Source organism: Arachis stenosperma, chromosome 2 (genome assembly GCF_014773155.1).
Source record: "Arachis stenosperma cultivar V10309 chromosome 2, arast.V10309.gnm1.PFL2, whole genome shotgun sequence".
Lineage (NCBI taxonomy): Eukaryota > Viridiplantae > Streptophyta > Magnoliopsida > Fabales > Fabaceae > Arachis > Arachis stenosperma.
The window spans coordinates 58,293,819-58,304,735 of record NC_080378.1 but is presented as its reverse complement, the minus strand read 5'-3'; the positions used below and the strand labels follow the sequence as shown (position 1 = coordinate 58,304,735).

The 10,917-nt window shown below is 40.0% G+C and overlaps 1 non-coding gene across 1 annotated transcript; it reads right to left on the bottom strand.

Annotated features, from left to right (window-relative positions):
- Window positions 1-3,254: 3,254 nt before the first annotated feature.
- LOC130963848 (small nucleolar RNA R71) lies at window positions 3,255-3,358 on the bottom strand. Its single transcript, XR_009079966.1, has one exon. It is a non-coding gene; the product is annotated as a small nucleolar RNA R71 (small nucleolar RNA).
- Between the last annotated feature and the right edge of the window lie 7,559 nt (window positions 3,359-10,917).

The window sequence follows — 10,917 nt, the reverse complement described above, 5'->3', positions numbered from 1 at the left end:
AGAACGCAGAGAGTTAAGGTGCCTAGTCACATCTTGTGACAGAAAGTTAACAGAGTATCGGGTATCAACTTGGAGTAAGTGGTGACAAGCCACTACATTCACCCAAGGGAACCCGTGTCTCAGCTCATTGATGAATACAAGTCATATTTATATTCCAATCATAATTCATCAATGTCAACATCATTTTCAAATATGTCTCATTCATCATTTTCAATACCTCATCAAGTCTATTATTCCTTTCTCAAGTTTCCTTTAACACCAAAATCAGCTCCCTCAATGTTTACTCATTCCTTGTAACCTAAAACCTAGCCTTTGGACCTTAAACAGAGATTTTAGAGGTTTGGAAAAACTAGAGAAATAGTTGATAGTTCAAAAATTATGAAATTTCATCAAAACAGTAGTTTGGAGGGTTACAAACTTGTCGGGAAGGTTAAATAGTGAAAAGTAGAGTTTTAGTATAAAATAGGACATCATGCGTACGCACGCACTAGATAGCTTTTCCCAGCTTGTGCGCACGCAACATAGTGTGCGTACAAACAGCTTGCAAAATCCTCAAGGTGTGCGTATGCACGAGCTTAACCACACGCTCTGGGCTGTGCATGAGCACAATGGCGTGCGTACGCACGCATACCAGAGTTTGGTTTTCTACAAAATTCAATTTTTGAGCCAAACTTCAAGCGCTCATAAATTTTTTGTTAAAAATTGTCTTTTGTTTGTTCTTCGAATGTTATAAGCTTCTTGGACACAAGTTTTATTTAAAACAAGTTTCCTTAAATTTAAGGGTCCGAAGACCAAGTTACAGCGCATCAAAATTTATTAAATTTGGGATTTTACCAAATATTTAAAACCCAGGTTTTCCAAACCAAATTTAACCTTTGGGTGGAGGGAGTAACAGAGGCCTCAATAAGGCTTCAACAATAATCAAGGTGGAATGATGAGCGGATAATTTATACGCTTTTTGGCATTGTTTTTAGATAGTTTTTCGTATAATCTAGCTATTTTTAGGGATGTTTTCATTAGTTTTTATGCTAAATTCACATTTCTAGACTTTACTATGACTTTGTGTGTTTTTTTATGATTTCAGGTAATTTCTGGCTGAAATTGAGGGACCTGAGCAAAACTCTGATAAGGAGGCTAACAAAGGACTACTGATGCTGTTGGATTCTGACCTCCTTACACTCGAAATGGATTTTCTGGAGCTACAGAACTCTAAATGGCGCGCTCTCAATGGCGTTTGAAAGTAGACATCCAGAGCTTTCCAAAAATAAATAATAGTCCATACTTTATTCGGGATTAGACAACGCAAACTGGCGCTCAACGCCTGTTCTACGCTGCATTCTGGAGTCAAACGCCAGAAACACATCACGAACCAGAGTTGAACGCCAAAAACACGTTACAACTTGGTGTTCAACTCCAAGAGAAGCCTCTGCACGTGTAAAGTTCAAGCTCAGCCCAGGCACACACCAAGTGGGCCCCAGAAGTGGATTTCTGCATCAATTACTTACTTTGTAAACCCTAGTAGCTAGTCTAGTATAAATAGGACATTTTACTATTGTATTAGACATCCTGGATTGTATTTTTTCATGTGATCACGTTTTGGGGGCTGGCCTTCATCACTTATGTATTTTCAACGGTGGAGTTTCTATACACTATAGATTAAGGGTGTGGAGCTCTACTGTACCTCGAGTTTTAATGCAATTACTACTATCTTTTATTCAAATTCAATCTTATTCCTATTCTAAGATACTGCTCGTACTTCAACCTGATGGATGTGATGATCCGTGACACTCATCATCATCCGTCCCTATGAACGTGTGCCTGACAACCACTTCCGTTCTACAAGTGAAAGCTAGAGTGTGTATCTCTTGGATTCCTGATGCACGACGCATGGTTGCCCTCGTCTGACAACCGAGCCCTCCATTCCGTGAGATCAGAGTCTTCGTGGTATAAGCTAGAATTGATGGTGGCATTCATGAGAATCCGGAAAGTCTAAACCTTGTCCGTGGTATTCCGAGTAGGATTCAGAGATTGAATGGCTGTGACGAGCTTCAAACTCGTGATTGTTGGGCGTGATGACAAACGCAAAAAAAATTAATGAATTCTATTCCGACATGATCGAGAACCGACAGATGATTAGCCGTGTTGTGACAAGAGCATTTGGAACTTTTTCACTGGGAGGATGGGATGTAGCCACTGACAACGGTGATGCCCTACATACAGCTTGCTATGGAAAAGAATAAGAAGGATTGGATGAAAACAGTACGAAAGCAGAGATTCAAAGGGAACACAGCATCTCCGTACACTTATCTAAAATTCCCGCCAATGATTTACATAAGTATTTCTATCTTTATTTTCTGTTTATTTATTACTATTATTCGAAAACCAATTATAATCATTATAGTCTGCCTGACTGAGATTTACAAGATGACCATAGCTTGCTTCATACCAATAACCTCCGTGGGATAGACCCTTACTCACGTAAGGTTTATTACTTGGATGACCCAGTGCACTTGCAGGTTAGTTGTGTAAGGTTGTGAAGAAAGTGCTGAGTTATAAACGCGCATACCAAGTTGAATGCCATTATTAGAGATCACAATTTCGTGCACCAAGTTTTTGGCGCCGTTGCCGGGGATTGTTCAAGTTTGGACAACTGACGGTTCATCTTGTTGCTCAGATTAGAGGATTCCTCTTCTTTTTCTGTTCTCCTCTCTTTCATATGAGCAGGAACAAGGAAAAAAGGCATTCTTGTTGAAGCTGATCTGGAACCTGAAAGGACTCTGAAGAGGAAATTAAGAGAAGCTAAATTACAACAATCCAGAGACAACTTTGCTGAAGTTTTCGAACAAGAAAAGGAGATGGCAGCTAAACCCAATAACAATAATGCAAGAAGGATGCTTGGTGATTATACTACACCTACTTCCAAGTTTGATGGAAGAAGCATCTCAATCCCTGCCATTGGAGCAAACAATTTTGAGCTGAAACCTCAATTAGTTGCTCTAATGCAACAAAATTGCAAGTTTCATGGACTTCCATCAGAAGATCCCTATCAGTTTTTAACTGAATTCTTGCAGATCTGTGAGACTGTTAAGACTAATGGAGTAGATCCTGAAGTCTACAGGCTCATGCTTTTCCCTTTTGCTGTAAGAGATAGAGCTAGAACATGGTTGGACTCACAACCTAAGGATAGCCTGGGCTCCTGGGATAAGCTGGTCACGGCCTTCTTGGTTAAGTTCTTTCCTCCCCAAAAGCTGAGCAAGCTTAGAGTGGATGTTCAGACCTTCAAGCAAAAAGATGGTGAATCCCTCTATGAAGCTTGGGAAAGATACAAGAAGATGACCAAAAAGTGTCCTTTTGACATGTTTTCAAAATGGACCATGATAGATATATTCTATCAGAGAAAGGGAGTTCTTGAAATTGATGCTTTGAATGCCATATTGGCTCATAACAAAATGTTGACTCAGCAAGTCAATCTGATTTCTCAAAGTCTGAATGGATGGCAAAATGCATCCAATAGTAGTAAAGAGGCATCTTCTGAAGAAGAAGCTTATGATCCTAAAAACCCTGCAATGGCAGAGGTAAATTACATGGGTGAACCTTATGAAAATACCTATAATTCTTCATGGAGAAATCATCCAAATTTCTCATGGAAGGATCAACAAAAGCCTTAACAAGGCTTTAATAATGGTGGAAGAAACAGGTTTAGCAATGGCAAGCCTTTTCCATCATCTTCTCAGCAACAGACAGAGAATTTTGAGCAAAGCACCTCTAACTTGCAAACATAGTCTCTGATCTGTCTAAGGCCACTTTAAGTTTGATGAGTGAAACAAGGTCCTCCATCAGAAATTTGGAGGCACAAGTGGGCCAGCTGAGTAAGAAAGTCACTGAAACTCCTCCTAGTACTCTCCCAAGCAATACTGAAGAGAATCCAAAAAGATAGTGCAAGGCCATTGACATAATCAACATGGCCGAACCTAGAGAGGAAGGAGAGGACGTGAATCCCAATGAGGAAGACCTCAAGGGACATCTCTCAAGCAAGAAGGAGTTCCTTATTGAGGACTTAAAGGAATCTGAAGGTCATATAGAGACCATAGAGATCCCATTAAACCTCCTTCTGCCATTCATGAGCTCTGAAAACTATTCTTCCTTTGAAGAGGATGAAGATGTAACTGGAGAGCAAGTTGCTCAATATCTAGGAGCTATCATGAAGCTGAATGCCAAGTTGTTTGGTAATGAGACTTGGGAAGGTGAACCTCCCTTGCTCATTGGTGAACTAGATACATGGGTTCAGCAAACTTTACCTCAAAAGAAATAAGATCCTGGTAGATTCTTAATACCCTGTACCATAGGCACCATGACCTTTGAAAAGGCTCTGTGTGACCTAGGGTCAGACATAAATCTTATGCCACTCTTTGTATTGGAGAAGCTGGGGATCATTAAGGTATAGCCTGCCATATTTTCATTGCAAATGGCAGACAAGTCAGTAAGACAAGCTTATGGATTGGTAGAGGATGTGTTGGTAAAGGTTGAAGGCCTTTACATCCCTGCTGATTTCATAATCTTAGACACTAGGAAGGAGGAGGATGAATGCATCATCCTTGGAAGACCCTTCCTAGCCACAGTAGGAGCTATGATAGATGTTAACAGAGGAGAATTAGTCCTTTAATTGAATGGGGACTACCTTGTGTTTAAGACCCAAGGGTGTTCTTCCGTAAACATGGAGAGGAAGCATGAAAAGCTTCTCTCAGTACAGAGTCAAACAAAGCCCCCACCATCAAACTCTATGTTTGGTGTTGGGAGGCCACAGCCAAACACTAAGTTTGGTGTTGAATCCCCACATCCAAACTCTAAGTTTGGTATTGGGAGTCTACCACATTGACCTGATCACCTGTGTGGCTCCATGAGAGCCCACTGTCAAGCTATTGACATTAAAGAAGCGCTTATTGGGAGGCAACCCAATTTTTATTTATCTAATTTTATTTTTCTTTTTTTGTTCTTTTATGTTTTATTAGGTTCATGACCATATGGAGTCACAAAATAAATACTAAAATTACAAATAGAATAAAAAATAGTAGAAGAAAAATCACACCCTAGAGGAAGGGCTTACTGGCGTTTAAACGCCAGTAAGGAGCATCTGGCTCGCGTTCAACGCCAGAACAGAGCATGGATCTGGCGTTGAACGCCAGAAACAAGTAGCATCCTGGCGTTTGAATGCCAGGAATATACCCTGAGGAGAGCTGGCGCTGAATGGCAGAAATAAGCATAGAACTGGCGTTCAATGTCAGAAACATGCTGTAATTGGGCGTTGAACGCCGAAAATAAGCATCACTTTGGCGTTTAAATGCCAGAATTGTATGCAAAGGCGTTTTACATGCCTAATTGGTGCAGGAATGTAAATCTTTGACACCTCAGGATCTGTGGACCCCACAGGATCATCCCAGGATCTGTGGACCCCACAGGATCCCCACCTACCTCAACTCACCTTCTCTCCTCTTCTTTACATTCATCCTCTCTTCCCCAGAAACTCTCTTCCCCATAAACACTCTTCCCCAAAAACCTTTCACCAATCACCTCAATCTCTCTTTCCAACTACCCTCCTTCACCATTCACATCCATCCACTCTTTCCCATAAACCCCACCTACCTTCAAAATTCAAAATTACTTTCCCATCCAAATCCATCCTAAATAGCTGAACCTACTCCTTCTCCCCTCACTATATAAACCCCTCCATCCTTCTTCATTTTCACACAACACGACCCCCTCTTCTACACCTTGGCCGAATATACCTCCCCCCCACTCTCCTTCATATTTTTTCTTCCTCTTCTTCTTTTCTTTCTTCTCTTGCTCGAGGGTGAGCAATATTCTAAGTTTGGTGTGGTAAAAGCATAGCTTTTTGTTTTTCCATAACCACCTATGGCACCTAAGATCAGAGAAACCTCTAGAAAGGGGAAAAGGAAGACAAAAGCTTCCACCTCCGAGTCATGGGAGATGGAGAGATTCATCTCCAAAGCCCATCAAGACCACTTCTATCATGTTGTGGCCAAGAAGAAGGTGATCCCTGAGGTCCCTTTTAAGCTCAAGAAAAATGAGTATCCGGAGATCCGACATGGGATCCAAAGAAGAAGTTGGGAAGTTCTGACCAACCCCATTCAACAAGTCAGAATCTTAATGGTTCAAGAGTTCTATGCCAATGCATGGATCACTAGGACCATGACCAAAGTATGAACCCGAATCCAAAAAATTATCTTACAATGGTTCGGGGGAAATACTTAGATTTTTGTTCGGAAAATGTGAGGTTGGCGTTCAACTTACCTACAATGCAAGAAAATGCACGCCCTTACACTAGAAGGGTCAACTTTAATCAAAGGTTGGACCAAGTCCTTATGGACATATGTGTGAAAGGAGCTCAATGGAAATGAGACTCCGAAGGCAAGTCGATTCAATTAAGAAGACTGGACATCAAGCCTGTGGCTAGAGGATGGTTGGAGTTCATCCAACGCTCCATCATCTCCACTAGCAACCGATCTGAAGTTACTGTGGATCGGGCCATCATGATTCATAGCATCATGATTGGAGAGGAAGTAGAAGTTCATGAAGTCATCCCCCTTGAATTCTACAAAATAGCTGAAAAGCCCTCTACCTTGGCAAGGATAGCTTTTCCTCATCTTATTTGCCATCTATGTTACTCAGCTGGAGTTATCATAGAAGGAGACATCCCCATTGAGGAGGACAAGCCTATCACTAAGAAAAGGATGGAACAAACAAGAGAGCCCACTCATGGAACCCAAGAGACGCATGAGGAAGCTCATCACCAAGAAATCCCGGAGATGCCTCAATGGATGCATTTTCCTCCCAACAACTATTGGGAACAACTCAACACTTCTCTAGAAGATTTGAGTTACAATATGGATCAATTAAGGGTGGAACATCAAGAGCACTCCATCATTCTCCATAAAATTAGAGAAGATCAAAGAGCAATGAGGGAGGAGCAACAAAGGCAAGGAAAAGACATAGAAGAGCTCAAGGACATCATTTGTTCTTCAAGATGAAAGCGCCACCATCACTAAGGTGGACTCATTCCTTGTTCTTATTTTTTCTGTTTTTCAGTTTTTATGCTATATGTGTGTTTATATTTTGTGTCTCTACCTCATGATCATTAGTATTGAGTAACTATGTCTTAAAGCTATGAATAATTCCATGAATCCTTCACCTTTCTTAAATGAAAAATGTTTTTAATACAAAAGAACAAGAAGTACATGAGTTTCAAATCTATCCTTGAATTTAGTTTAGTTATATTGATGTGGTGACAATACTTTTTGTTTTCTGAATGAATGCTTGAACAGTGCATATTTTTTATCTTGTTATTTATGAATGTTAAAATTGTTGGCTCTTGAAAGAATGATGAACAAAGAGAAATGCTATTGATAATCTGAAAAATCATGAAATTGATTCTTGAAGCAAGAAAAAGTAGTGAAAAAGTAAAAGCTTGCGAAAAAAATGGCAAAAAAAAATAGAAAAAAAAAAAGAAAAAGCAAGTAAAAAGAGCCAATAGCCCTTAAAACCAAAAGGCAAGGGTAAGGATCCAAGGCTTTGAGCATCAATGGATAGGAGGGCCCAAGGAAATAAAATCCAGGCCTAAGCGGCTAAATCAAGCTGTCCCTAACCATGTGCTTGTGGCATGCAGGTCCAAGTGAAAAGCTTGAGACTGAGTGGTTAAAGTCGTGATCCAAAGCAAAAGAGTGTGCTTAAGAGCTCTGGACACCTCTAACTGGGGACTTTAGCAAAGCTCAGTCATAATCTGAAAAGGTTCACCCAGTCATGTGTCTGTGGCATTTATGTATCCGGTGGTAATACTGGAAAACAAGGTGCATAGGGCCACGACCAAGACTCATAAAAGTAGCTGTGTTCAAGAATCAACATACTTAACTAGGAGAATCAATAACACTATCTGAAATTCTAAGTTCCTATAGATGCCAATCATTCTAAACTTCAAAGGAAAAAGTGAGATGCCAAAATTGTTGACAAACCCCAATTTGAGGATTTGTCTTGTATTGAATTTGGAGTATTTTGATAACCTTTTGTCAAATTTAGCCTAGGAATTAGCATGGTTTTGTTATCTCTCCCATATTTGTGCCTAAGTGTAAAAACATGCTTTTTAAGCCTTATCTTGATGAATTCTAATTTCTCTTTGATTCCATAAGATGCCTTGATGTGTTTGCTAGTAATTCCAGGATTGAAATAGGCTAGGCATGGATCAAAGGAAGCAAGGAAGGGAGCATGCAAGTGGAGAGAAGCACAAAAAGCCAAAGAGTTGATCTCGGCCAAGCACGCGTACGCGCACAAGGCGCTCGCGCGCACATCGCAGAATTGGCAAGGGACGCGCACGCGCACTATGCGCGCACGCGTCGAAGCCCGCACGTGATTCTTTTATTACAACACGTGTCTGGCGATTTTGGAAGGTTTTAGCAACCAACTTTGGCGCCAAAATGCATATAAGGGCTAAGGATTGAAGGGGATTGACACACATACAACACATTTTCACACATTCACTTCCATAGACTAATTTTGAGATCATTAGGTAGATATTTTTAGTTAGTTACATTTGTAGAGAGAGAAACTCCAACTTCTCTCTAGGATTCATCTTCATTTTCTCAATTCTCAACCATTCCTTGGTGAGATCTATTGCCACTCTCAATTTACTTTGTTCATATTGTAGATCATCTTCTCCAATCTCAATTAGTGTTTGTAATTGTTCAATTCTTGTAGATCTTAGGTTTAACTTTGTTGTTTTGGATTCTATTGATTCATTGAAGATCTCATTTTCATTGTTGTTCATTGTTAATTGTTGTTAATCTCTTGTGTTGAATTACTTTGATTCTAAATCTCTTCTCAATATTACTATGTCTTTCATTCTTGCCCTCCAAATGTTTGAGAAAATGCCAACTTTAGATATGGAGTAGTATTCCCTCACTTGGCCTAGTGGTTGAGTCATTGGAGACACTTGAATAATGGATGTCAATTGTTGATTAAGAATTGAGGATTGCTAAGTGACTTAGAGTGCACTAAAGCTAGACTTCCCTAGGGTAAGACTAGGACTTGTGACTTGAGTTAATTACTTTTACTTGACTTTCCTTTATAATTAGGGGTTAACTAAGTGAAGCAACACTCTTTGTTATCACAATTGAAGGAAGCTATAGTGATGGGACTTCCAATGTTCAACCTTGGCCAAGGCTTTTGATATTGATTGATTGTTGTTTTCTTTTATTTCACACTTTTATGCCACATTCTTCAAGCCACAAAAAGATCACTTAACCAATAACATGCATCCTTGTAGCATTCCTAGGGAAGAACGACTCGGGACTAATACTCTCGATTATAGATTGTAGATTTACTTTGATGATGGATTTTGCGTCGGTTTAGACTATACTACGATTGATCACTTGATAATTTCTATACCGACAAAAATTCATTCGTCAAAATGGCGCCGTTGCCGGGGGATGCGCATGAGTGCCATGTCTTTGGTTAATGTAAATATGTGAATATTGTGAATATGTTTGTCTTTTGTTTGTTTGTTGGTTTCCATTAGTTTTAGATCTCTATTAGTTTTGTTCTTATTTGCCACTATGAATTCTCATCCTTGTGGTTTTGGATATAACTATGACTATTTTGTAGGCGATGAAAACTTGAATGATGGCTCACATTATGGGATAGATGAATTCTCAGGAAGGGAACCATATCCATATGAGCAATCATCATGGCAACCTTCCCCTTCAAGTTACTATGATGGTAATCCTTCCTATAATGCATATCATTCCTATGAATACGATGATTCTTATCATGGTTATACCTCTCAACCACCACCATTCTATGCACCATATTCTCAACCCACATCTTATTTCCACCAAGTGCCCACATATGATCCAAATCTATATTCCCCCTATGCATACCCTTGTGACGATTATGAACAAGCAACCCTTGAATCACCACCACTCCAACATTTTTACCCTCCAACCCAAGTCCCCATGGATGATGCACTTGGTATCATTCTTCAAGAGCAAGAAGAGCTCCAAACCGCCTTCACTAGTTTCACCTCTACCCTCCAAGAATTTGCATACCGTATAATTTCACCCTCTACCAATAACCAAAATGACTTCTCACCTCAAAGCTTTGATGAATCTTCTTTCCAACCACATTATGATTTCTCCTCTCCGCCACAAACCTCCATGGAAGCATATCAATGTCCATTAATCCAAGAGCAATATGATCCTACTTATGTTAGTAAAGCGGAACAAGAATTAACGGATCGCTTCAAGGAAGAAATGGACCAACTTCAAGCAACCATCCGTCAAAAGATAGATTCTTGGAACTCATATCACAACCGAAATGAGTTCACGGATGATTGTGAGAAAGCAACCAAAGAGGGAGGTATGAGGGAGACTTTAGGGTCTCAAGTGGAGCGTAAGGAAACGGAGTGTGTGTTGCAACAAACGGAGAAAATGGAGATTGTTGAAGATAAAGAAGTGGAAGAAGACCTAGAGGAGGTTGAACAAGAAGCAAGTTCCATCAACGAAAATAACTCTACATCAAGTGACAAAGGTGATCTTGTTGAAGCTTCCCCCTTCGAATGTGAAACCAATGTTGAGGAGGGTGCACAACCTCCAACACACAACTTGATCAATGATAAAGGTTTGAAGGAAGTTAGCAAACAAGAAGAATTTAAAAAGAGTTATCAAAAGATGGAAATCATCATGGAGGAGCCAAAGGAAGCGGAACCTACAATGTCAAGATCATTGAATATCTTCCTTGCTAAGTCGCCGTCCCAATCACAAATTGAGTGGGTAATCATCTCATCCTTTAATTTTCTTGGCCCATATCAATATGCGTTATTAGAAACGGACGGTCAACTTAGAACCCTTTGTG